General features: G+C 33.3%; 2 pseudogenes; both read left to right on the forward strand.

Moving 5' to 3' along the window:
- The first annotated feature begins 242 nt into the window (after positions 1-242).
- Positions 243-8,365, forward strand: LOC134471128 (olfactory receptor 4C5-like; annotated as a pseudogene).
- Positions 8,366-23,693: 15,328 nt separating this feature from the next.
- On the forward strand, positions 23,694-24,584 carry LOC106027259 (olfactory receptor 4P4-like; annotated as a pseudogene).
- Positions 24,585-27,337: the final 2,753 nt, after the last annotated feature.

Raw genomic sequence — 27,337 nt, forward strand, 5'->3', positions numbered from 1 at the left:
CCTCAGGGATCCCAGGAGCACCTGAGCCTGACATTTCCTGTCTTCCCTGACCTTACACAAAGCCAGGTCTCATGTACTGTGCTTACAATGGAAAAACAGATATTACCTATTATTATATAGAAATATCATCCTCAAATTATAGACAACAGTTTTTAAAAATTTAAAAACAACTTTCAAAGATCTAGTTCCCAAGTGAAACAGAATGAGAAAGAAAATCATGTAAAATTAAGAATGTGATATTGATGACAAATGAGGATGATGATGACAATGACAACGATGATGGTGGTGGTGATGATAACAGTAATGATGGTAATCGTGATAATAGTGAAAATTTACCAAGCCTTACCTACACATTCATTTGTGTTCTGGAGAGTGAATTTCTTTTCAAATTCTCTATTTTATTTTGTACAGATTCACAACTTTTTCTGTAAAGGGAAGGAAATCAAAATTCTTCAGGCTCCTATCACTAGTCAGCTACTATTTTCTTTTCATGTATAGTCTTTTGTTACTGGGACATAAATTAAGGAATAAAACATTCATTTTTAGAACAGGAAATTGAGGGTCAAAAAAGGCTTATTTGCTGTGAAAATGTGGTACTGTGAACAAATAAATAATATCTCCTCAGAGTTTAGTTTCTACCTTTTAAGTTGCAGATGCTTAACCACGGTTATAGAAGAAGTTAATTGTACAGTGCAGAAGGAATAAATGTGGTGCTCCGGGAGCCCAGGGATGATGTGATGGGAGAGGTTTATGGGAGTCCTGGAAAGAGGAGCCTGGAATTGAGGATGAGTCACTTTGAGCACCGCTGTCACAAGTATGCAGGGACACAGAGCTGGTGGGACCAAGAGAGAAGCAGCATCAGAATTCCTTTGTTTTAAAAGAAAGAAATCAGTAAGAAATTATTCTAAAATGTGATGTATCTGATCTTGTCTTCCATTTTTATAATAGAAATATATGTGAATTTAACATTCATTTTAAATGCAGATATTAAAAAATATTTCTCTGCTCTTCTATTTCTGCTCAACAAAAAACCTATTATAAATTTGATTGCATTATTTCAATGTCTTTTAAGAAATAGTAGTCACATGCACAAATATACATGTGTACATACATAGAAATAAAATAATATTGTCTTTTAGTGATTTTCCTACTATTGTCGTCATATTATAAAGATCATTCTTCAATTTACCTTTTCATACAACATTACTATTGTAGGCTATTCTCTATTGGTACATAGAATTTCAATTTAATTTAAACTACTGCACACAAAATCAATATAATTCACGCATATTTTTGAAGCATTCATGTCGTTGGCTATTTCTGTTTTATTACAAAGATTCTATGGTAAATATCATTGTACATTATTACGTGTGCACATACATCAGAATTTTTCTGAGTTAATACATATACATGAATATGTATAATGTACACATATAAATATATATGTGTATATATGCATATTTTGGGGAGTTACTATGTCAGGAGCTACATTAAATCAATAGAGATCACTTAATTTGCACTCACAATAATAATTTGAAACCCAGATAATCTTTATAACTTTTCTTTTAACTTTCTGGATTGTGTGCCTTAAAAATGGGGGGGGGGGACCCTGCCATCTGACATATAATAGATGGACCTGGAGGACATTAGGCTCAAACATCTAAGCCAGTCACATAAATACATTATCCCACTTATATGTGTAATCTAAAATATCTACCCCTTTAGCATCTGAGCATCAAAAGTTCATTGTGGTAGGTTCAATTATTCAAGGTCATCAGCACAGAATGAGAATCAGAAAATGAGAGTCACACTCAATTCACTTGTCCCCAAGCCTGGCTCCTCACTCGCCTGCTGTAGCTATTGCTCTGCTGATATCACAGAGGGAGAGAGAAATAAAAGCCAGGTCTGTATGCATGGGACCTATGATGCAGGCTGTGTGTGAAAGTGTGGAGCTGGGCTTCTTGGTGTTCTACAGCACAATGAATGGTCACACAGCCTCATGTGGTGTTGTGGTTTGCTATATTCAGATGATGGTAGTGGAGTGACTTTGAGCTTGGTTAATCAATTCACCATATTAGAAAATATATTTTCCACTTTTCTAAAATAGAAATAATAATTCAGGAGATACAGAAACATCCTAAACCTTTATTGTCTACAATATTTAGGCAAGTCAATTGAGTACTCTAAGAAAACTATTATAGCTGATTAACATTGAAAGATGAATTACATGATCTTTATATGGTAATTCCAAAAAGAGTTTTGGTTGTTTCAATCAGAGAAATAAAGTTTCTTTATGCCCCCCATCGTGGCACTTATTATTCACCTGCAATTTCTTATCATGTCGAGAACTCTCTAATGCCAATTTTTTACGTCTTCATTTCTCAAGGTATAAAGGAGTGAATTTAGCATAGTTGTCAGAATGCCAAACAACACCACTATGTTCTTGTTTATAAGTAAAATGTTGATGGGTACATATAACTTAATATGCAAGACGATCACTGTGAAGTGGGCCCCACGGGTAGAGAGAAAGTTGTGTCTTCTCTGCAAACCATGGAACATTAAAGAGTGAATAATGATAACATAAGATGCAGCAACACGACGAAGTTCATTGTTTTTGGCCACAGCCCAGTGACGTAAGTGCTGGTGCAGGCAGGCTCCAGCAAAGGGTACAAACCACAGACAAGTGATCAATTATATTGGACCCACAGAAGGGTAACTGAAGAACTAGGAAGAACTGAACCCGCAAATACAAGAAGCCCTCTCCCAACCAAAGCACCTCACCATCATGACACAGAAGTTCCTGGTCATTGTGATAAGGTAGTTCAGGGAGTTGTAGATAGTCACATAGCAGTCATTGGCCATCGTTGTGAACAAAATGATTTTGATTGTAACACCTTCCAAAAAATGGGCTCAAATTATCTGAGCTATAAATCCCTCATAATATATAGTTGTGCCCTTATACAGTGAGTAAGCAATGATAGAGAAAGAATAACAGTTGTCAATAAAGGGTAAGTTGTCCAGGAAAAAATACACAGTGGAATAATATCATTGCCCCAAGAGAGAAAAGAGGCTAAATTGATTTGTTTGCTATCTTGGCAAGAGCTGCTCATTTTAGTCCCCTGTGAACTGAGAATTTAGAGCATGCTCACCTCTTTGAATCTGCCTAACATCCACTAAAGACTTTCCAGAAACTACACATGTGAATGTCTATAATGACAGACTCAGGACTTCTGACCACCAGCATAAGCAGCCACAGGGTGTTGTTTCTACTGGGTGCTGAGTTTCCATATTATTTGGATCCAGACTTCTATGTATGAAAGTGTTACTTTTAGCTAAGCCTATTTAGCTGAAAAATGGTTTAAAATAGCTGAATTCAGGTTCCTGCCAAGCCAAAGCAATTTTCATTTGTTACAGATTTCATGGTTATATTTCTTCTGTATTCACATAGTTTGCCATTTTGGGGATTTTGAATATGATTATATCTCAGATGAGACTGTTTTTTACAATATACTTTACTGGTCATTCCTTCTGTCAAAAGTGTAATAAAATGCCTTAGAAAAAGATTTCACCCAATTATTCGTTTATTTTTTCTCTACAGATATGTTTTGATATCTAATGTTTTGATGTTGCTTTTTAAATTTTCATTTTCTGAGCTGGAATGTTAGAGCCTACAATGAAAGAATTATTTGACTTAGAGAGAAAAAGCCTATAAATTCATCTTTATTTAGGTGATCTCTTTTCATAACCACTTTCAAATCACTAAATGGAGCAAATAAATATTATACTTAAGCTGTACATAGATTCTCATGTAAAACAGCAGCTAGTGATGGTCAGGAAATGCTGGCTCCATTTCAACTCTTCAAAAATGTAGGTACAATGTAGTGCATATGAATTACAAAAAGCACAGGGTGTCTTTTGTCATATTGATGAAAATATATTATATACTTTATTACTTCCACCCTTCAGTTACCCTTATCTTTGTCTTTCTTCTTCCCTCATTTCTCGAGAACATAGAAGGTTTTTGGTTTACATATGTGTTACATTTATAATGTGTTGCTGCTTTCATGGATTTTTATGAATTATGAGCACAATACTTTGGCCTCAAGAAATTATGTATCCAGGTCCAATAACAATGAGTTGGATGGTCTTTCGTGGGCTTAGTTATTTCCTATAGTTCTATAGCATTTTGGACAATTTAGTTCATTATCTATAAGCGACTTTTTGTTTCATTGTTCCACTCATATTATATTGAAAATTCTTTTCACCTCGGTAGCTTTTTTTCCTCGATAACTTTGATCTCTACTTGACATTTCACATCTATATAAACCACTTAACAGTTTTGTTTAGTACATAGATATTGGGAATGTTCTTACTACTTCCTATCCTGAATATGTATGCTGTATTTATAATGTGCGTATTGTGACATAGACTAGATTTCTAAGAATAAGGAATAATGGACCAAAGAAAATGACTAGTTATAAAATCCTTTTTATATAACATTAGACTTCAGAATATTTTGTATTAACACACACTCAGAGCACTAAGTTACAAAACTATTATATTTCTTAGTAAAACAGTTAGTTAAAAGTATTTAACTGGTTGTAATTTGAATTTTTGCATGACTTATGAAATATAGACCTTTTAGATAGTTTGTGGAATTCATTTTATTAATTTCCCTAATTTTATAATAATGTGGAAGTAACCATTTTGATTTCAAAATTGCAATAGCTCTAATTGCTGAAATATTTTATAGACAGTCCCAGGTTTTTATATATTTGAATGTGTCATGTTTATCTCCTGTTTCCTACATCACTGTATTTTCACATAAAATGTCCATCACAACACAAAAAACCAGATATAATTTTTGAAAATTTCTATGTTTTATCTGGTCTTTATTATATGTTTTTTTTTTCTTTTGGTGATTAAAAGATAATCAATTTTGGAAAAATGCTTATCTAGTTCTTGAACTATTTTATGAGATATATACATTATTTTAAATATCTCTGAAAGCTAATATCCTTTTATGTATATTCATCAATTTTATTTGTATTTTTAAATGTCAAGAATCTGGGCTGGAAGTTTAGCTAAGCAGCTCAAGAGCTTACCTGGTAAGTGTGAGGTCATGAGTTAAATTTCTGGTATAAATAAATAGATATCAAAAATCTTTTGAGTTTATCAAGAATAATCTATTGTCTAATGCATTTAGATCTATATTTAAGTTTTTTTCTGAATATAATTTGGTTTTCACATTTCAGTTGAATTTTATTTCATTTTTCTCACTTAGTGTTAAAACAATTAAATGTTTCAAGGATAAAAGTGTTGATTTTTTATTCATTTGCCAGAATATGGAGCCTACAACAAAAGATTTATTGACAATAGGATTTCCACTTGATACATGTGATGATGATATTCCTCATTTCTGTTAATGTTATTTTTATCTATTTAGGAGCTGCAAGACCAACATCTGAATGAATACCATGTAGCTAAAAAGTGATAAAAGTACTCCATTAGACTCTAAAGAACACACTCTATTTAACATATTATAATGGCTTTATTTCTTCATTTAAAAATATTGTTCTGTAATGAATAGAGGGCATTATTCATCATCTTTCTAAATCTAGATTTTTTAAAAATTTTAAAAACAAACAAAAATGATACAGAATTTAAAAATTAGGAAATTAGCATGTGTTAATATGTTGCATACTTTTATCTTCAAAGTTGTTCAGATTACAAAATTTAGGCATTTAAATGAAACACAATGCAAACACAAGCAGGTTTTTTGATGAACTAACAAGAATTCATAATATAGTTAGTTATGTATCATATATATATATATATATATATATATATATATATATATATATAATGTTTTCCCTTCTTTAAAGCTCATGATAACTAAACATGGCTGAAATTGTCCAAATAGTGAATGAGAATGTTTCTAATAAATTTGGAGGCTACTACCTGGCATCACACAGTGTATGGCAACATCTCCAGGACTCGCTTCTTCCACTGGTCTCAGGGTATAATCTTGATCATGTCTACTTCGATGTTTTCCATGCAGCATGATCTCATTTTAAGCTGGATACTTTTTACTTCAGCCTCCAACATTCGGTTAACTTCATACTAGAATGTGGCTACATCACTCCTAACTTTAAATTAAACTCAGGTAGTGCTTATTATTCACCCTGAAACAAGAAAAAATAATGAGCAAAACAAATTCTGCAGTGTAGCCTCATCCAGACAAGGGCCTGGAGAAGAGAGATGAGGGTATATACCACCATGAATTCATACCTCTGCTTCTCTTGTGGTCCTCTGTTTATTCCTGATTTTTCCATAGGAAAATATATGCTGGGAATTTCTGGGAGATATCTATTCGCATACCATTCCAGGAAAGGTCTGAAATGAGGCAACATAAAATCATTCTTGGGGGTGTGAGAGAGAGAGAGAGAGAGAGAGAGAGAGAGAGAGAGAGAGAGAGAGAGAGAGAAAAGAGAGAGAGACAGACAGACAGACAGAGATTGAGAGAACTACAGAGACAGAGAGTTAGAGAGACAAAAAGAGACAGAGGGAAAAAGAGACAGTCAGAGACAGAAAAATAGAGACAGAGACAGAGTGACAGAGAGGGAAGAAGAGAGAGGGAGAGACAGACACAAATAAAAACAAACAGAGAAAGAGACAGACAGAGACAGAGAGAGACAGAGAGACAGAGAGAGATGGATAAACAGAGAGACAGAGAGAGAGAGACAGAGAGAGACAGACAGATGTCTATCTATCTTTATATGCCTAGTAAAGTGACTAAACATTTAAGTCAAGTTTTCTCCTTGGAGCGTCATCTGTCTTGTAGAAAATCTTGATAGAAGTTGTGTTTGTTCCAAGAGACATTGTTGATAACCATTGTTGATAACCTTGTACTCTGTTTTACATCATGTGCTATGTCTATCCTTGGTTTTGACTGACAGCTTTGTTTTGCCATATTTGACGTTATTCTCTTCCCCCAAAAAAGTAATAAGAACTAAGGAGTAATAAAACCCAAAATGTGTAAATTTTGTTGTAAAAAAGAGAGGGGAAAAAAGAGCTCTAAAGGATACAACAGCAAGTGTGTTTAGGGGTGTTAAATAGCTGACCATATTAATGTTTTTGGTTGGATCATTGAACAAAACTGTTTGCAGTCTCACTGTTTGAATGTCCACTTTGTATGTTTTGATACTGTGATTTGAGCAACTATCTCTAAGATGATAATATGTAATCTATTAACTGGTGATTTCTTACTGTTTTTTTTTTTATTTTTCTTTGTAGTTCTGTATTCCTTGTACCCTTACACAGCTTTGTTTTGTTTTGTTTTTTCTCTTTTTCCTTTTAAATAAAAATTAAAAAAAAGAAGTTGTGTTTATTTGTTTGTTCATAACTTATCTGGCACAATTTTAATGCCTTTGTTATTCCCAGCTCCATTATTTATCTACCAAACTAGAGTCATGGAACAATTGAACAACATGATATCCTGCTTGGCCGCACACAGAATCCAGAGTTGCACAAACTCTTTTGTTTGTCATATTTGCCATCATCTACTGACTCACCCTGGAAGGTAACTTACTCATTGTTGTGACTGTCACCAGTAGCCTGTCCCTGTGTTCCCCCAGGTACTTCTTTCTGTATTTCATTGTCTTTCACTGATGGCTGCTGCTTTTCTACCCTGGCCCCCAAAATGATATTTGACTTACAGGCTGAAGAGAAAACCATTTCCTTCAGTGGGTGCATGACTCAGTTCTTTGCAGAAAATGTCTTTGGAGAAGTGGATATCCTGTCCATGGAGATGAACTATCACTGCCACATGGCCACCTTAGGCCTCTGAATTACATGATCACAATGAACAGGCATGTGTGTGGTCTCCTAGTGTCCCTGGCATGGGCCAGGGCATTGCTTTATTCTCTCATACAAATTCTTTTCATGATCTGGTTGCCATTCTGTGACCCAAATGTCATCAACAATTTTATCTGTGACCTTTTCCCTCTCTTAAAATTCTCCTGTGCTGACAACCACTTTTTCAGGTTCTTTGTTGGATCAATGATGGGCTGATGTGTGTGCTTCTTTTGGCTATTCTCATCCCCTTTTATGTCCTCATCCTCTACTGCCTAAAGAAGACTCTGTCTACCTGTGGCACCCAAATCACCATGATCACCTTATACTTCATGCCCTGTACATGTGCCTTTGGCCCATGGTCACTTTTCCCATTTATAAGGCAATGTATGTGTTTTATACTGTGGTGACCCCGATGTTGAACCCTTTTATCTATACTCTCAGAAACATAGAGATGAAAAATGCCATGAAGAAACTTTGGAGCCAAAGAATAAACTCAACAATAATGTAACCAATAGAAAAAAAAATGCCACTGAAGTCAGAAAACGTTAGTTTGGGTATATTTTTTCCCTGTTTCCCAGAATTTATTCATTCTTTTTTCATGAAAGATGAAAATTTGAGTGAATGATAATTAATGTTTCTTCCAGTTTTAATATTCTGTTTTTAAATTTTTAAATTTTATTTAAAAGGCGAAAGAGAAAAAACAAAACAAAAGAAAGCAGTGTAAGGGTAGAAGTAATACAGAACTACATAAAAAAGTAAGAAATCACCAGTTAATAGATTACACATTATCATCTTAGAGATAGTTGCTCAAGTCACAGTATCAAAGCATACAAAGTGGACATTCAAACAGTAAGACTGCAAACAGTTGTGTTCAATGATCCAACCAAAAACATTAATATGGTCATCTATTTAACACTCTTAAACACACTTGCAGTTGTATCCGTTAGAGCACTTTTTTTCCTTTCTTTTCTACAACAAAATTTACGCATTTTGGGTTTTATTTCTCCTTAGTTCTTATTACTTTTTTTTGGAAGTTAATAAAGTCAAATATGGCAAAACAAAGCTGTCAGTCAAAACCAAGGATAGACATAGCACATGATGTAAAAACAGAGTACAAGGTTATCAACAATGGTTACCTTGCTTCCTTAAAAAGAATTGTCTATCTCATTAGGTATTATAAAGTTGAGCAAAACAGTAGAGAACAAAACTAATAAAACCTAAACCTTGTAAACATTACAGGACTTCCAAAGAAGATAATAGTCAAACCAGAATTGGCATCATAGTGAATCTTATTGCCTTCAAAGTTCGTTGCCTATACCCTCAAAATTGATACCATCATACAGAACGGAACAGAGTCTAATCAGTCAACACAAGACAGTGGGAGTAATACAGGACTTCAAATCAAGTTAATAGGAAATGAAAAAAGCTACTATAATATACCCTGCTAATTTTTTTTTTATTTTTTCGCCTTAATTAAAAAAATCATAAAAAATAACCAAATAATTGTTTTAATGAATAAGGGAGAGGTTGAGATAAAAGAAGACATAACAACATAACAATACAGGTCAAAGCATGACAGTTTCAGCAACCTAGTGCTTCACTACCAAGTAACCTGACTTAATAGCAGTTACCATAGTGATTTTTCCTTGAAATGTTTGAATATAACTTCATATAGTATAGCTTCAAACATATCAACTTAGTGTAAAATCATTCAAGTGGATGAAAGCATTGTAGGTTATTTAGAACCAGCTAACAGAAAATGAACAATGGTTTCTATATTATCTCTTTGCCTATAACAATTTTTGTTTATACTATCACATATAATAAAATCCAGCAAGATACATCATGATAAAACCAGTGGAGACAGAGAGCCATAATTTGGTGGGACTTCAAAACAAGATGATAGTAAATCAGCACTAGCTATTATGATGACTTATTTTCTTCAAAATAGCTGTTCATTTCATCGCAGGCAATAATATCAAGCAACCCACGATAAAGCCACTCCAATTAATAAGTGAAAACTTTATAAGGCTTCAAGGCCACATAATGGGGAACCATGATTACAACATACTTTTATGTATTTGGATCATTACTTACATTTGGGAAACTATTCGGTATCCACACATGCAAGATTGATTTATTTCACTTATGAGTATGGTCTCAAGTGTGCCCATTTATTGATAAATATCTCAATGTTAGCCTTCTTTATAGCTGAGTATACTCCATTGTATAGAAATACCACAACTTTTTTATCCATTCCTCAGTTGATGGACACTTGTATTGTTTCAAAGATCTGGCAATTACAAATTGTGCTGCTATAAACATAGATGCACATATATCACTGTGGTATGATGCTTTCAGTTCTTCTGGGAATATGCCTAGAAGTGCAATAGCTGGATCAAATGGGACTTCCAATCCCAGATTTTTGAGAAATCTCCAGACTGACCTTCACAAAGGTCGCACCAGTATCCACTCCCACCAAGAGTGTAGGAAAGTTCCTTATTCCCCACAGCTTCTCCAGCATTTGTTTTTTTTTTTTTGTTGTTGTTGTTTTTTTTTTTGTCTTTTTCATTTTTATCGGTACCGGGGATCGAACTCATGACCGCCTGCTTGCAAGGCAGGTGCTTATGCCACTGAGCTAAACCTCCAGCCCCTATTGTTGTTGGTTTTCTTGATCCTGGCCATTTTTACAGGAGTGAGATGGAATCTCATTGTGGTTTTAATTTGCATTTCTCTAATGACCAATGATGATGAACATTTTTTCATGTATTTATTTGCCATTTGTATTTCTTCATCGGACAAGTGCGTATTCATCTCAGATGTCCATTTTTCGATTGGCTCTTTGAATTTTGGTGGTCTTCATATGTTTTAGACAAAAGTCCCTCCTCTTAGGGTGAGTTCACTAAGATCTTTTCCCAGTTTAGGGTTTTTTTTTTTTTTTCAATGTGCTGGAGATTTCTTTTGACATGCAGAAACTTTTAATAAGAGGTGGTCCCAGTTATTGATTCTGGGAAGTATTTCCCATGCGGTTTGAGTCCTGTTCATGAATTCTCTACTTACCCCTATGTCTTCACGGTTTCTACCCAATTTGTCTTCCAATAGATTTCGTGTTTCTGTTTTAATATTCAGATCTTTGATCCATTTAGATTTTAATTTAGTACATGGTGATAGGCATGGGTTTAGCTTTAGTTTTTGGCAAATGGAGAGCCAGGTTTTCCAACACAACTTATTAAAGAGACTGTCATTCTTCCAGTGAACCTGCTTGGCTCCTTTATCAAAGATAATGAGGTTGAGTGTGTTTGTAGTTGTTGTTGTATCTTCTAATCTATTTCATTGATCTTCGGCTCTGTTCTGATTCCAATACCATGTTGATTTTACTGTTGTTGCTTTGTAGTATAATTTCAAGTCAGGGATTGTGATGCCTCCTGCCTTGCCTTTGCTGCTTAGAATTGCCTTTGCTATTCTAGGTCTCTTCTGGTTCTAGAAGAGATTTAGGAGTGATTTCTCTAGATTTATAACATATGTTGATGGTATTTTTATTGGGATTGCATTGAATCTCTATAACAGTTTTGGGAGAATGGCCATTTTCACAATGTTTGTTCTTCCTATGCACGGGATGTCTTTCCATTTTCTGAGATCATCTTCAATTTCTTTTTTCAGTGTATTATAATTTTCCCTGTATAGGTCTTTCACTTCTTTCATAAGAGTAATTCCTAAATATTTCTTTATTTTTTGGTTTACTAGTGTGAAGAATGTGATATCTCTTATTTCCCTTTCTGTGATTTTGTTGTTAGTGTATAGGAATACTATTGATTTCTGAGTATTGATTTTGTATCCAGCCAAATTACTGAATATATTTATTATATCTAAGAGTCTTTCAATGGAGTTTAGGGGGTCTTCTATGTAGAGTATCATGTCATCTGCAAACAATGCTAATTTAACTTCTTATTTTCCTATCTTTAACCCTTTTATTTCTCTCTCTTGTCTAATTGCTGTGGCTAGTACTCCCAGTACTATATTAAATAGGAGTGGTGATAAATGACATCCTTGTCTTGTGCCTGATTTTAAAGTAACGGCTTTCAATTTTTGGTCATTTAGTATGATGCTGGCTGTTGGTTTGTTATAAATGTCCTTTATTATATTGAGGTAAAGACCATCTATTCCAATTTTCTGTAAAGTTCATAACATGAATGAATGTTGGACCTTATTGAAGGATTTTTCTGCATCTATAGATATGATCATGCAATTCTTACTTTTGGCTTTATTGATACAGTGGATTACATTCATTGACTTACATATGTTGAACCATCCCTAAATTCCTGGGATGAATCACACTTGGTCATGGTGTATAATCTTCTTGATGATTTGCTGCATTTTATATGCCAATATTTTGAGGATTTTTGCCTCTGTGTTCATTAGGGAGATGGTCTATAATTCTCTTTTTTAGTTGGGGTTTCTCAGCTTTTGGTACTAGAGTAATATTTGCTTTCACAAATGACTTAGGAAGGATTACTTCCCTTTCAATTTCATTGAATAGTTTCAGGAATGTTAGCATTAGGTCTTTTTTGTATTTATTGTAGAATTGAGTCCATCTGAGCCTGGACTCTTCTTTTTAGGTAAGGATTAATTTCACTTTCAACTTCATTAATATGGGTTATTCAGCAGTTTTATACCCTCTTGATCTAGCTTTGGTACTTCATATGTTTCTCGGAATCTGTCTATTTCTTCTGTGTTATCAAACCTTTGAGAGAGAGGTTTTCGAAATAGGGGTTGATGATCTTCTGTATTTCTGTAGTCTGTAGTTATTTCACCTTTTTTATTTCTTATTGTATGAATTTGAGCTTTTTCTTCCCTTTTTAAAATAAGGTTGGCTAGGTGCTTATCGATTTTATTTATTCTTTCAAAGAACCAACTCTTTGATTTGTTGATTCTTTGGATTGTTTTCTTAGTCTCTATTGTGTTGATTTCTGCTCTGATTTTTATAATTTCCTCCCTTCTTTTTGCCTTTGGCTTGACTTGCTCTTCTTATTCTACCTGTTTGAGGTGTAGCATCAAGTTATTTATTTGTATTCGTTCTGTTTTTCTGATGTGGGAACTCAGTGCAATAAATTTTCCTTTGAGGACGGCTTTCATTGCATCCCACAATGCATCCGGGTAAGTTGCACCTGTATTTTCATTTTCTTGTAGGTATTGTTTAATTTCTTCTTTAATTTCCTCTGTGACCCACTGATTACTCAATAGTGTGTTATTCAGTTTTCATGTGTTTGTGGGATTTTTGCAGCATCTTTTATCATTAATTTCTAATTTCAAAGCACTATGATCTGATAACATGAAAGGGATGATTACAACTCTTTTGTATTTGTTTAAGTATGTTCTGTGAGCTAATATATGGTCTATTTTAGAGAATGATCCATGTACTGCTGAGAAGAATGTGTAGTCTGATGTTGTTGGGTGGAACTTTCTGTATGTGTCTATCAAGTCCATTTGTTCACAGGTGTGGTTCAATTTAGTTATTTCTTTGCTCATTTTCTGTCTGGTTGATCTGTCCCTTGGGGTCAATGGCGTGTTAAGGTCTCCTGTTACAGTTGTGTTACTGATAATTTGAGTTTTCATTTCTGTTAATAGTTGTTTTATATAACTGGGTGCTCTGGAGTTTGGTGCATATGTATTTAAGATAGTTATCTCTTCCTCTTGGAGTTTTCCCCTACCGAGTATTTAGTGACCTTTTTTGTCCTTTATAATCATTGTTGGTTAAAAGTTCACATTGTCTAGAAACAGAATGGCTACTCCTGCTTTTTTTTTTTTTTTTTTTTTTTTTTTTTTTTTTTTTTTTTTTTTTTGGATTCCTGTTGCATGAAGCATTGTTTTCCATCCTTTGACTTTCAGTCTGTGAGAATCCTTCTGTGTTAGATGGGTTTCCTGTAAACAGCATATGGTTGGATTTTGCTTCTTTATCCATTCTGCTAGTTTGTTTCTTTTGATTGGTGCATTGAGACCATTCACATTAATGGTTATAACTGTTATATGCTGGTTTATTGTTGACATGTTATCTCTCTGCTATTGTGTTTTTACCTTTCTGTTCTGTTTAATTATCTACTTTGCTCAGTGGTGTTTTCCTTTGTGTATCTAAATTGTCTATCAATATTTTTTTTCAGGTTTGGCTTGGTGTTCATGAAGTTATTCAGCTGTTCTGTGTCATGGATGTATCGTATTTCACCATCGATTTTGAATGATAGTTTTTCAGGGTACATCAGTCTAGGTTGGAAATCATTTTACTTTAGGATCTGGAATACTTCACTCCATGTTCTTCTTGACTTTATTGTTTGTGCTGAGAAGTCTGCTGTGATTCTGATAGGTTTTCCTTTATAAGTGATCTGTCTTTTCTCTCTGACAGCTTTTAATATTCTATTCTTATTTTGCATTTCTGTGATGGTGATTTTTATATGTCTTGTAGTTTTATTCTGGTTATGACTATTGGGAGTTCTATATTCTTTACTTATCTGGAGTCAGTTTCTGATCTCATGTTTGGGAAAAAATCAGCTATTACTTCTCTAAATAACCTCTTGACATTCTTTACATTGTCCCCTTCTTTTTTATTAATCCCTATCATTTTTATGTTGTTTTTTGCATCATATTGCAGGTGTTTGTTATTTCCTGATACGTTCTTATTTTGAAAAGATCTTTCCTTTCCTGTTCACAAGCTGCAATCTTGTGCTCGAGGTCTGAAATTCCGTCTTCACTTTCACTGTGGCAGTTTTTACAGTTTTAATGGAATTTTTGATTTCCTGTATATCTCTGTGCTCTTTTATGTATTCTGTTTGTTTCTTATATTGCTCATCCAGGAATTCTACTTTTTGTTTAGTTCCTCCAATTTTTTTAACTCTGTCTTCTTTAGATATGTTCAGCATCTCCTTCATTTCTTTTATCATTTCTTCTTTTACCTGGGAGATTATTTCTATTTTGAATTCTGCAAACTGCCCAGAGTTGCCTCTTTATTTCAGTTGCTGTTATGTCTGATATTTTAGATGTATGGCATATATTTTCTTTTATATACATCACTCCTAAAAATTCTTTGGATGGGCTGGGGGTTTGAGATTGTAATTTGGTCTTTTGCTTTGTCATTGTCCTATATTTCTGTGTTTCAAGTGTTTCAAGTGTTATTCAAAGGCTTCCCCAGGTTTTGGTGGAGATCTTCTATGCCTTCAGCTGCTGGGACTCTGGCCACCCAACTCCTGGATTGAGAGAGGGTCTCGGGGTTGGGCAGGCTTGCCTAAGCCCAGCCCCTGGAACTGATGGTTCCTGATCACCCAGAACTCCAGAGTCCTCCAAGCACAGCTGGGAGTGGGGAGGCCACCTTAGATCCACCCAGGATCTGCCATGCTTCTCCAGTCAACCAGGAAACCACAAAGTTCCCTCTCCGGGCTGAGTGATGGTCCCTAACTAGCTGGGGTTGGGGGAAAGTGCACAGGCACTTATACCAGGCCGCCCAGCCTCTGGAATCCCATTACACGTCTTTTTGGAAACATATATTTTCATTTCTTTTAAATACCTATGAATGGAATGTCTAAGTAAACACATATGTGTATTTGTCTTCCTGATAATTGTCCAATATATGTTTTCCAAAATATTTGCACTCTCCTAACTCTAACAAGAAGTACATTACACTTGCTAATTTGTACCTGCATCTTCTATCCTTTATTAGTTGTGGTCTTTCCTAAGGGTTTGAACTTTAATGTAGATTTTAATATGCATGTGTATAAATCACTGTGATAATTTTTCACGTTATTTATTTTTAATGTACTTTCTTGACACTCAGCTTCATTTTTAACGTGTGTTTTTTCAAAACTTTTTGTGATTTAAAACATTCATCAAAAAATTAAGTTGAATTTTTGCATAGCTTATAGTTTTGTCTTACTGGTATTTTCATAGCTACAGAATGTGTGGTGCCAGCTACTCTTATCCTTGACACTGGTAATTTCTCAGTTTTTCTTGTATTTTTTCTATAAATATGGCTGGCAGTACATCAATTTTTAGTACCTTTCTTAATTTTATTTTCACTTTTTTGATATTCTTTCCTTCCTTTATTATTTTCCTTTTTTAAAATTCTGGTTTAGCATATTTGTAACCTTAAAGTGGCAGTTGAACATCTTAGTTTGAGATCTGACTTTTTATTCAATATCAATGTTTATATTTATGAATTTCTAATAAATACTTCATTATTGGCAGCATTCAGTGAATGTATATTTTAAGTTTTTTACATGCAAAATAGAATTGCCTTTTATTTCTTCTTAATTCATGAACTTATTTAAAATTTGTTGTATAATTTCTATATATTTGCTGATTTCCTAGATTCCTTTCTAGTATTCTCAGTTCCAATATAGTCTGAGTATTTACTTTGAAACACTGCTGTTCATATAAATATATATCTTATTTCATGGATCAGAATATGTTCTTGGTAGTTGTTTTGAGGCCTCTTGGCAAGCATTCAGTGTTCTGCTAAATTGGATGAAGTGTTATACCAAGGCAGCTAAGCCAATTAGCTGGTAACACTGATCAAGTCAACTGCATTCTTGATAATTTTGGGTTGGTTTTTTCTACAAATTATTGACATTTAGGGACTGAAATCTCCAATTACTGTGAATTGTCTCTTTTCCTTATGGTTCTGCAGTTGATTTATGCATGTCAAGGCACCCTTAGTAAAGCTGTAATCTTTTCATTGTAGAGATTCGTATTTGTCATCACTGAAGTCCAGGAAAGTTAAATCTTTAATCTTAAAAATGTAACAAATTTTTACAAATCTTTACAAATTTAACAAATTAATCACAATCTATCCTTTCCTATGTAGACCATGGCAAAAGTAAAGACACTAACACATATTTATAATTTGGGGGGACCCAATTAGTACAGCACAGTGAAATTGCTGCAATCCAGACCCTAACTCAAACTTTATTAATTTATGAATAATGTGGTCACTTACAGATAAGTGACTATGAGAATGTTAGGAAAAATATGAATACTGTTAGCTGGACTAGATAGAAGACGTGAAAGCACCTCCACAAAATACAGAGAGAAGGCTGTGCAGAAAGACCAGTCTGCATAACACAAATGAGATAGTACGTAATGTTTGGGGGCCAGTCCATCAGTCATATGTAAACTTTTCTACTCTGGAAAGTCATAGCTTGTTATCTCAAGGCTGAAATTCACTTGACAGCCCTGAAGCCACAGCTCTTCTTCCTACCTAGATCAACCAAGTTTTGGGAATCAGGAGCATGGAAATCAAGCTTCCAAGATTACATTAGCACCTCAGCAAACCTTACTTGTATTATTTAGACCCAATTGAAAGGAAAGCCAGCTATGTACACATCAGTACATGGAGACAGGGCTAAGTTTAGTCAAAGTGGAGATAATTGCTCCTTATACAAGGACAGTTGACCAGGTGGTTAATTTTGAGTTGATTTGTTCTATTGACTATTTACATTCAGGTATTGAAATTTCCAAATGTGATGAACTCTCTCTTTTTCCTATGGTTCAGGAATTGATTTAGGTATTTTGAAGAACTATTACTAAGGCTGTAATCTATTCACCATGCTAACTCTCTTTGCTTCTTTGAGATGTTTATTATTATGAAACTAATTTTGCTTTCCTTGGTAGTATGTTTGGAACTGAAATGGCATAATCATTGTAGTTTCTCCATTTTTCTCTTCATTAGTCTTAGCATTGTATTTCTCTTTGCATCCTTTTATGTTATGTCATGTTTCTTATTTAACAATCTTTGCTTTTTAATTTAATGTTAACACCATTTTAATTATAATTATTGATAATAATGAGTTTACAATTTGAAATTCACCTTCATATTTATTTATCGTTTTAATTTCTTTTTTGTTGAATGTGCTTTTTTCCTTATGTTAGCTATCTCTTTTGGTTTTGTTATGAAAATGGTTGTTTGAGTGTTTATAGTAAACAACTTTCACTTATTTCACTACTTTCCTCTTGATATTATACTAATTTGTGAGTAATATATTATCATTTCCCTATCTTTCGTTTCTGCAGTCAAATGCTCTACCCCTGAGCTATCCCCCTGATCTTTCATTTCTGACTCCCCTTTTTACCTATAGTTTGATTCTACCACTTCCTAGTTCTACATACTGTTGCCAGTCGTTTCACACCTTCATGTGTAAAAAATATGAAATACATCAATTTTATTTTGAAATGAACTCTATCATCTTGAGCAAGTTGATCAATTTCTTGACATTTTCTTTTTATCTTATTATGAATAACAATAGAAGTAATTCCATAAAATTTTAAAACATTAGTTTAAATATTATTTTAAAAATTGATGGAGTTATTAAAATTATTAAAAATAAAATTATTAAAATATTGTAAAATTATTAAAAACAATTTATAATTTTGATGGAATGTTTTAAATGTATTTTAATATCATTAAAATACTTAAAACAGAAAATCCCCTTAAAATGTCTAAAATAATGCCTTATGTATATTAAAATTCTTATTTACTATACATACATTGAGGATTGTTTTAGTGACCTCAACTAATTTACATGAAATACTAGGAAATACTGTTGCCTGTGGTAAAATACTACATGATTACTTCTAGTTGGCTTTTTGCCACGGTAATAAAATATCAATCGTGGGATGTATTTGAACAAGATTTACTTAGCTCACACTTTGGAAGCTGAATTTCCAAACAGCTGAGAGCCAGCTCAGCCCTGTCTTCCCCTGCAGTGTATCACCTCCTGGCCTGGATAGCAAAGGTGGGACTGCAGCAGGAGAATGTGAGAGCATTGCAAACCAGCAGAGAGAACAAGAGTGGCCAGCCTTGCTCCTCCCATAATGAACCCTCGCTGGAGCTTGAGGAGTTACATGAGACCCATTGTCCAAGACCACACTACCACTATCTGGAGGCCCTCTCTTCAGTTTGCACCCTGGTACAAAGACTCCAGTATTTCAACTGCTGGGGTGATAAATTAAACTGTATCCAAGCCATAGCCACCTTGTGTGGTATACAGACATTTCATTCTATAGAAAGGAAATCAGCTGCACTTCAGTAAATATGATGCATTGCACATGAGTAATTTTCATTCTTGTCTTTGCTAAAAATCTTCAGCCACAAACTTGGGTCCTCTACCATTCTATAAGTAAGAGTGGAATATTTGTTCCAATTTTACTTTATTCTGGTTATCATTTAGTTTCCTTTATATCTTACACTTCAGACTCTGCAGCACAGAGATAATATTTTATTACTACTATATGTTCCTATACCAGGAAACTAATATGTTAGTAGATCACTGATTTATTAACTGAATCTCAAGCATGTGTGTTTATTTTAATCATGCTTTTCTTGGAATTCTGACTCTCTCTTTCTGTCTTTATCTCTGTCTCTATCTCTCTGTCTCTCTGTCTTTCTGTCTCTCTGTCTCTCTCTCTGTCTCTCTCTGTCTGTCTCTGTCTCTGTCTCTGTCTCTGTCTCTGTCTCTCTCTCTCTCTCTCTCTCTCTGTCTCTCTCTCTCTCTCTGCACTTCTTTTCCTTCTTATTTGTAGAAGTACAGACTTCCTTCAAAGGAAGCAGAAGTGCTCCTGTACATCTATCCAAGTGTTTCTCCTGCACTTCAAAGGAGTACTATGGTCAGAAGTAGAGAAATTTCTTCAATGTTCGGAGCTTCTCTGGGTTCTAAATCACTGTATTGGCCTCAAGAGACAAAGTGGTCAGAGAGCAATTGATACTAAAAATAGACATTATATTTATATTCTGGAAATTTCTTGGAGCTTGGAGCAATGTAAGTTTAGACAATTTAGTAATGTTACTTTAAGGAACACTTTATGAAATGCTTCTGGTAAAATAGTTTCGCTTTACTTTCAAAATAAAGAACAGTTATGATCCCTTCTTTGTGCTCATATGGTTGTTTCAGGGAAATATTTTTAGGTATAATAGAAAAGTGTTAAATACTAGAGCAAATGTAATATGCTGTTTTAACAGATATTTCCAAATATCTGTTTTTGTTTGCTTTAAGTACAAGCAGGTTCCCAGAAGTGGTATCAACAGTTGAAATTCTAGGTCTTTTTTTATATAATGAACAGATATTTTACTATGAATCAGCATAGTTTGAAGAAGCTTTTAAATTTCACCCTCTTTAGAAAATTGTGGAATAATCTTCTTGGAAATTAAAGGAACATGATTATGGAGATATTTGTGAGAAATGACACAGATTTTGACTCATTATGTACAATTTTTATTTTGTGTGTGAATGCTAGGACAAAATTGGCAGTTTTAAAACTGAACATCATAAATGAGGAAACAAGACATTTTCCTAAGTGACATAAAATTCACATGAAGATCCTGCACAGTTGATGTGCAGTCAATCATTCCAAAGAGCCTTGCTTAAGAAATGTTAGATCTTCTTGGTGTTTACTGTGTTGCTTAGTGGCGCACGTTCAGATTGTTATCATTAGAATTTGAACAAGAATAAAGATATTTTGGCAGTGATTGGTTTCATCATGTATTGCTGCAAGCAGCATTTGAGTTTTGGATAACATTGAAAACTGACAAAATATTCGGTGTCACTAGTATTCCAGGTTCCAATCTTTGGAGACATCCCTGTGTTTCAAATATCATTCTTGTAAAATGATTAGATTTACTGGAGTCAGAAAAAAAGAACTTTGTGATATAGCATCATGCTAATGTCACCAATAGAAGAGCATACTTATCAGGAAATTGCTTAACCCACAGGAGAAATGTTGTCAATACTTTGTAATGAGTGATTAGAACTATTCAGTGATATTAACAAGTTGAAAATTGATTTTAATGTAGTTTTGATAACACGGGGTTACTCATTTAAAATTAAATATTTAGAAATTTTGTAAGGTTGATTTTTATCTTTTGCTTCCTTTCTCTATCATTTTCTTTGTTTTCTGCTTTCCTTTTCTTCTTATTTTCTTTTTCTTTAGTTTCCCTTTTCCTTCTTCTCTTCTTTCATTAATTCATTCTTTGCTTCTCAGCACTAAAACTCATTTTACATCTAGCCTGTTTAGATTTTCCTTCTAAAACCTAGGTTATGTAAATTTGTGCTTGTTTTTGTTTATCACAAAATATTTTGTTTAAGGTGTGTTTTTATTTGACAGACAATAGGAAAATTATTAACGCATTTATTAAAAAAGAGAATAAGAAAAAGACAAATAATTCTTACTGATGTGCCTTTTCTTCTCCAAAGAGATTGCATATCATAATCTCATGCTTAAGCCAACATTTACAGCCATAGTTCAATTTAATTAACACTGAAATTCAATTTTAGAAAAGTTAAACTAACCTACATGAAGAAAATAGCTTTATGATTGAAGAAATTTACTACAGTTTGACTTATGTTTTCTAAAATATTTCATGAATTATAACATAAAATAAAATATGTGAAACAGTTGTTGACAATAATTATCTCACACAATTGTTGGGGGTGTAAGCTGTCTCTATCATAAAAATCTCTGCTAGATGATTATCCATATGATTATCCTGTTTATCCAGAAAGATTGTAAAGATTTGTAATCAATTACAATATAAAATTTAAATCAAATGTTAAAACAAGTATATGTATCTAAATTTTAACTTATATATTTCACCTAATGGCAAATATATAGACTTGTAGGCATCTACAAATCACTGATATTCTTTGTATAGCCTCAAAAGTTTGCTGATGCATAGACAATCCTTGCATAAATATCGCTGTTTATTACGGTTTATTATTTAATTTTAAATTTTTCTTCATTGATCTAATAACATTTTTCTACTTAAAAGTGTATTATTTTACCTCCTTATTTATGATGACATAAAAGTTTCAAAAATATCCCTTCATTTTCTAATTATGATTCCTATCATCTTAAGTTGTGCATAGTGCTACACTAATAATACTCCAAGGAGTGACAGGGGCTTAGCAGCATAAATACACAGGTTTAAATATTTAAAGTTATGGCTTGGGGATTTAGCTCAGCGGCATAAGCATTTGCCTTGCAAGCAGGCTGTAGTGAGTTCAATCCCCGGTACCGATAAAAAACAAAAAAGGAAAAAGACAATAAATAAATAAATAAATAAATAAATAAATAAATAAAATAAAGTTATATGACTGCAATTCCAAGTCTGAAATTATGTAAAGGCTTCAAACAGAACACTAATCCTTAGAATAATGGATGTGTATTCGTCAGGTATCTCACAATGTATCACCTTTAATGACATGATAATTTCAGTGGCAATATATTGAATTGTCCCCCAAAGTTTACAGCAAACACCTTAAGAAGCATTAGAGCATCTACTTTTTAAACTCAGTAAATCATTAAATTGCTTCTCTGAAAAATTCTTTCAGAGCTATAATTGGTTCCTTTTATACAGGAAAGAATATGTTTAAGATAGATGGACATTGTAATTCTTATGTCATTCTAATAACTAGATTTTCCTTATTATTTAAAATATTTTAAATTCACCTCTGTTTTATGTGCATCTACATAAAGGAATTCAAAACATCAAATTCATAAATGAGGAATCATCTGTAATCATAATTGTGTCCATAAATTTAAATGAATTAGAAAAGATTGTTAAGTTTTATGTAGTTCCTGTTGCTTATGCACAGTTTTGAAGTTGTAATATCTTCACAGAGAGCAGAAAGTATGAGGGATATAGTGGCATAAAATAACCAAGTTGAGATTATCCCCTCTTGGAAAAAGCTAAGCTTACAGGTCTATGCATATTGTTGCAGTAGAATTTCTATAATATTGTTAAATATAGGACCATATGTAGCTGTGGCATATAATCTGAGAGTAAAAAGAAAAGGTCATCCCCACACTGTTTAAATTGTCACCAATGAGGAGAAATACTATCAGAAGTGCACTCTTCCTTTATCTTTTTGTGGATTCTGCCATAATCTTACAAAGAATTTTTTATGCATGCCATTATTAATCATGCAACAGACAAGAACCAAAGGATTCCTGAGCATAGTTTACTTACAGAGCATAACATCATTCATTAAATTTTGATATACATAATGTATTTTGCCAAACATATTAATTGTGCAGGTTTTTAATTACCTGTTCATTTCAAATACTTTTAAGTTTCTATATTAATACAATAGATTCTAGAATTTTCCTGAAGATATATTTTTCATACTAAAATTTAAATAATAAATATATGCAGATTGTCTTGTTATTTTTCAAGATGTATTTTAAAAACTTCAAGTCTTTTTTCCTATATTTTTCTTTTTTGTTTCACAATGCAAACATCAATATTGTGTTCTTTGGGTTTTGAGGTAGATTATCCGTGAAACACACAGCTAATGATTATGGAAATTTAAAAATTGTAAGTACATTACTTGATTATACATTTTTAAGTAATCAGGTACCTACTCTCTCACTCCCTGAGAGAAAGTACCATCAACTAATATTAAAACCCTATGAACAAAGAATAAAATTTAAAATAGATAAATGTCCTGCACTATGTTAAGAATTCTTACTTGTAGATCAATGTTAAATATTAATACTGGAACTTCTTTAAACTTCAAATGACAATTTTCAGTCGTTATATATTCACAATTATATATATATATATATTCAAAATATTGCAAATATGATAGATGGCTTAGAAAAAATTTCATGCACTACTGGTAGAGAAATAGGAACAAAACCCAATATTATTAATGTGTTCATTCATATATTAGTTGCTGTGATTTGTCTGAGTAGCTTCTGTGAGTTTTTTGGTGATCTTCATGTGGTTGTAATCTTATTACAAGTGCTTTGATCTAAATTCATTTTTCCTAAGATAATTATGTTTGCATTCTGTACTATAGATGGAAATTCAGACAAACATATCAGAAATCATTTCCTAGGCCTTTTTTCTGACGAGAACACACAAATATTTTGCTTCATCTTCTTTTTGTTTTGTTATTTGGCCATCTTGGTGGGAAACCTTCTGATCCTTAACTCTGTCTGCTGCAGTTCCCTTTTTAATCAACCAGGGTACTATTTTCTCAGTCATTTATCCTCTATGAACATCTGCCATACTTACGGTGTAACACCCAAATTGATTGGTGATCTCTTACTACAAAAAAGACTATCTTGTATAGGAAGATTTACATACATTTCTTTGGAATGATTGAAACCTTTGTCCTCACAGTTATGGTCTTTGATCACTGCATTGCCTCCTGCAACCCTCTTCACTACATAGTCATCATGAACAGAACTAGGTTGAACATCCTTATTGTGGCTGCATGGGCTGGTGGGTCTGCCCAATCCTTTTCCCAGGTTTCTATAACCTCGCTGCTGTTCTGTGGCCCCAATGAAATTGCCAACTACTATTGTGATATTTTTCCTTTGCTGAAAGTTGCATGTCCTGATATCTACATCTCATGTGTACTCATATTTGCCAACTCAGGAATGGTTGCTTTAATAACCTCTTTCCTCTTGTTTGGAACTTACATCATCACACTGTCTACATTAACATACTACTCAACTGAGGGAAAACTCAAAGCCATATATATCTCCCTGCAGGTTTCACATCACTGCTGTTATCTTGTTTTTCAGACCTTCCATTTTTGCTTACCTGAGACCCTCTACCACTTACTCTGACGACAAAATTTTTTCTCACCTTTACACCATTATTCAATCCCCTAATCTATACACTGAGAAATTCAGAGATGAAAAGGACTATAAGAAAAGTTTGGTGTCAAAGTATGTTTTGAGAAGATAAACATTTGATTTTGCAAATAATATTATGTTTTTGCAAAACAACAGCTCAATCTTATTTGACAGTATCAAGAAACATAATTAGTTTTTAAAATTTTAATTCTAATTTTAATCATATTAGTATATATTTTCAGCATAATATTTGCATTGGTCTTGGCAAGTATATACATGTATATTTGGGTTTTTTTAATCCAAAATTTCATCCTCCACTCCCCCTCTATATCTAATTTGCTTTATTCTTGTCATTATTTTCCTCAGCTCATGTAATGACTAAGATGCTTATGTTCATTGTGGGTAATCAGTACTTGAAGATGGCATATTGTATCCAAATCACTGAATGCAAATCATTCTTTTATAAATGTCCAAGATCAGGAATTGAAAGATTATTAATGAAATGAAAATTTCAGTAGTAAGGCTGAGAATGAGTAGAAAAGCACATCTACACTAAAAAGATTATATACTAAGAATGATACCTTTGTTAAATATAATAATCAATTATGATGGTGATGCAGAATTTTAATACTACTTTTCTTTAAATTTGTATAGCAGGTTAACCAATATTTTAGCATTGTTTAGAAACAGTGCCAACAGGTCATTTACCAAACTGAAAATTATCTTTTATATTTAGTGATTTATTTTCTTTATTATATAAGATATTCAACTAAAATTATAACACTATAAAATTAATTAAGTAATGACAACATTTATGTGAATGGTTTTGTTTAAAATGTTGACAAAAGAAGGTGATCATACTTGTGCCATGAAGGTGATGCATTCCACAAACCTCCTTGGTAGATCCTATCACCAAACCAGATGTATACACAACAGATATTATTTCAGTCACAATTTTGTGGAAGAATTAGTACCAAGGAAAATGATCCAACATACAAATTTCTAGAGTACTTTTTTTTTTTTGCATGTGCTATTCTTTCCTTTATCTTTGGAAAAAGTTGGAGAAACAAACAACAACAACAACAAAACACAGAAATATGTAGACATTAAAAATCATACCAATACATGTATGATGTGAATATATTAATTGTAGGTACTATGAAGAGGAGAAGAATACTCCAAGACATTTTTCAAAAGGAAACCGTGCACCTGAAAAATGGATATTTTATATCAAATAAATAATATATCTGTGTAAGCATAGAGAACGCATATGAAAAATAACATCAACAAGAGCTCAACAGTAAAACATTCAAAACTTAAAATGACAAATCCTTAAAAGGTAATTTCAACAGTAACACATTATGACAGGTAAGCAGAACAAAATATTGATATGAAATTCAAGTTATACAGTTTTTTTCAGGTAAGTATTGAACACATTGTAGTATTGACAAGTTACTAATAAAAATGGTATGGTAGGATCTAGCTTTCACTTCTCACACTGCCCAAGCAACATCTGCTGGTGTATATATGGTTGATTACTTGATGAAAATGCTGAATCAAATCAAACAATATGAAGCTATATGAAGAAATAATGTATGATGCAAAAATCTGATGATAAATGAAGTTCTGATAGAAGAAATTGAAATCTTCAATTGAAATTGTATATTTTATACAATATGCATATATAGTCTATATATCCTCTCTATATAAATATATATGTATAAAATCTGGTGGAATTAAGGAATTAGTTATGTGGTAATAAATCAGTCTGTTAAAATTCATTATAAAGCGATCAACCCTTGGACTTTCTATGGAAAACACATTAACTCATGGAAAGGAAGAATGAATAATTCATAATACTGAAAATATTACTGCAGATTAAGCAAATCATTCTATATGTATAAGAAGAAGACATTTTAAAGCGTTTTCATAGAGCAATCAGAAGAAAATTTAATAAAAGATGTATTTGTTTACAAAAGAGTTCTCAGTAAATACGACTTTAGAAATGTTGTTCAGTGTTATTTCGGAGAGTAGATAAGAGGCCTGTACACTGAAAGAGTTTTGACCTAGAATACACTACACTATATTATGGCAATGGGAGGCAGAATCAGAGGATATTTGCCTTGAGATAACCTCCTCCTTCCTTATTACAACATCCTTTTTCCTTGCCTAGTGCATTCAAATAAAGTTCCAGTTCCTCATGCATCATCAATGCCCACCCCAAACACCACCTCCAGTCAGAGGTTATATGTATACCCCATACTCCACTTTCCGGTCAGAGGAAGCTAGACCACCAATGGTCATGGACTCCTCTCTATGTCCTTGGAATAAAAGCCACTTTTTACTTTCATACTTTGATCTTTTATTGCACTGAAAATTCTTTCATAATGGTGCAGGCATTGGATGGCAGAGTGCCTTAGCTCCTGGGAGCCACTCCCAGTTGGAGCTACTCTGCCTATGACTTACCTATATTTTTCTCCAGGACTGTTTACCTACTGCTGCTATTCTACATGCAACAGTGACCTTCCTCACTTATCACAGGTGAGCTGCCCTCCAAGGTTTTCTGTTTTCATTCCTAAAATTTGCAAGCTTGCTTCAGCGAACTTATCTTTCCTGTCCCTGGACAGAGATAGCAGTTTTTATACTTCTTAGGTCACACAGCCTGAGGCAAAACTGTTATTTTTGTTCCCTGGGACCTTGCCACATACCCTTAAGTGATAGCCAAGGAGAACAAGTGTTTGTACTTTCCGTGTCACACTTTCAAAATAGGTGATGAATATGATAGATGTGACTCAGGACAGCTTCCACTTTCCTTGGGGGAGAGCTAAAGCTCTTATGTCACAAGGGAAGTTGTTCT

The sequence above is a fragment of the Cavia porcellus genome, unplaced genomic scaffold, assembly GCF_034190915.1.
Source record: "Cavia porcellus strain 051 isolate PalLab524CR breed Dunkin Hartley unplaced genomic scaffold, mCavPor4.1 scaffold_17, whole genome shotgun sequence".
NCBI lineage: Eukaryota > Metazoa > Chordata > Mammalia > Rodentia > Caviidae > Cavia > Cavia porcellus.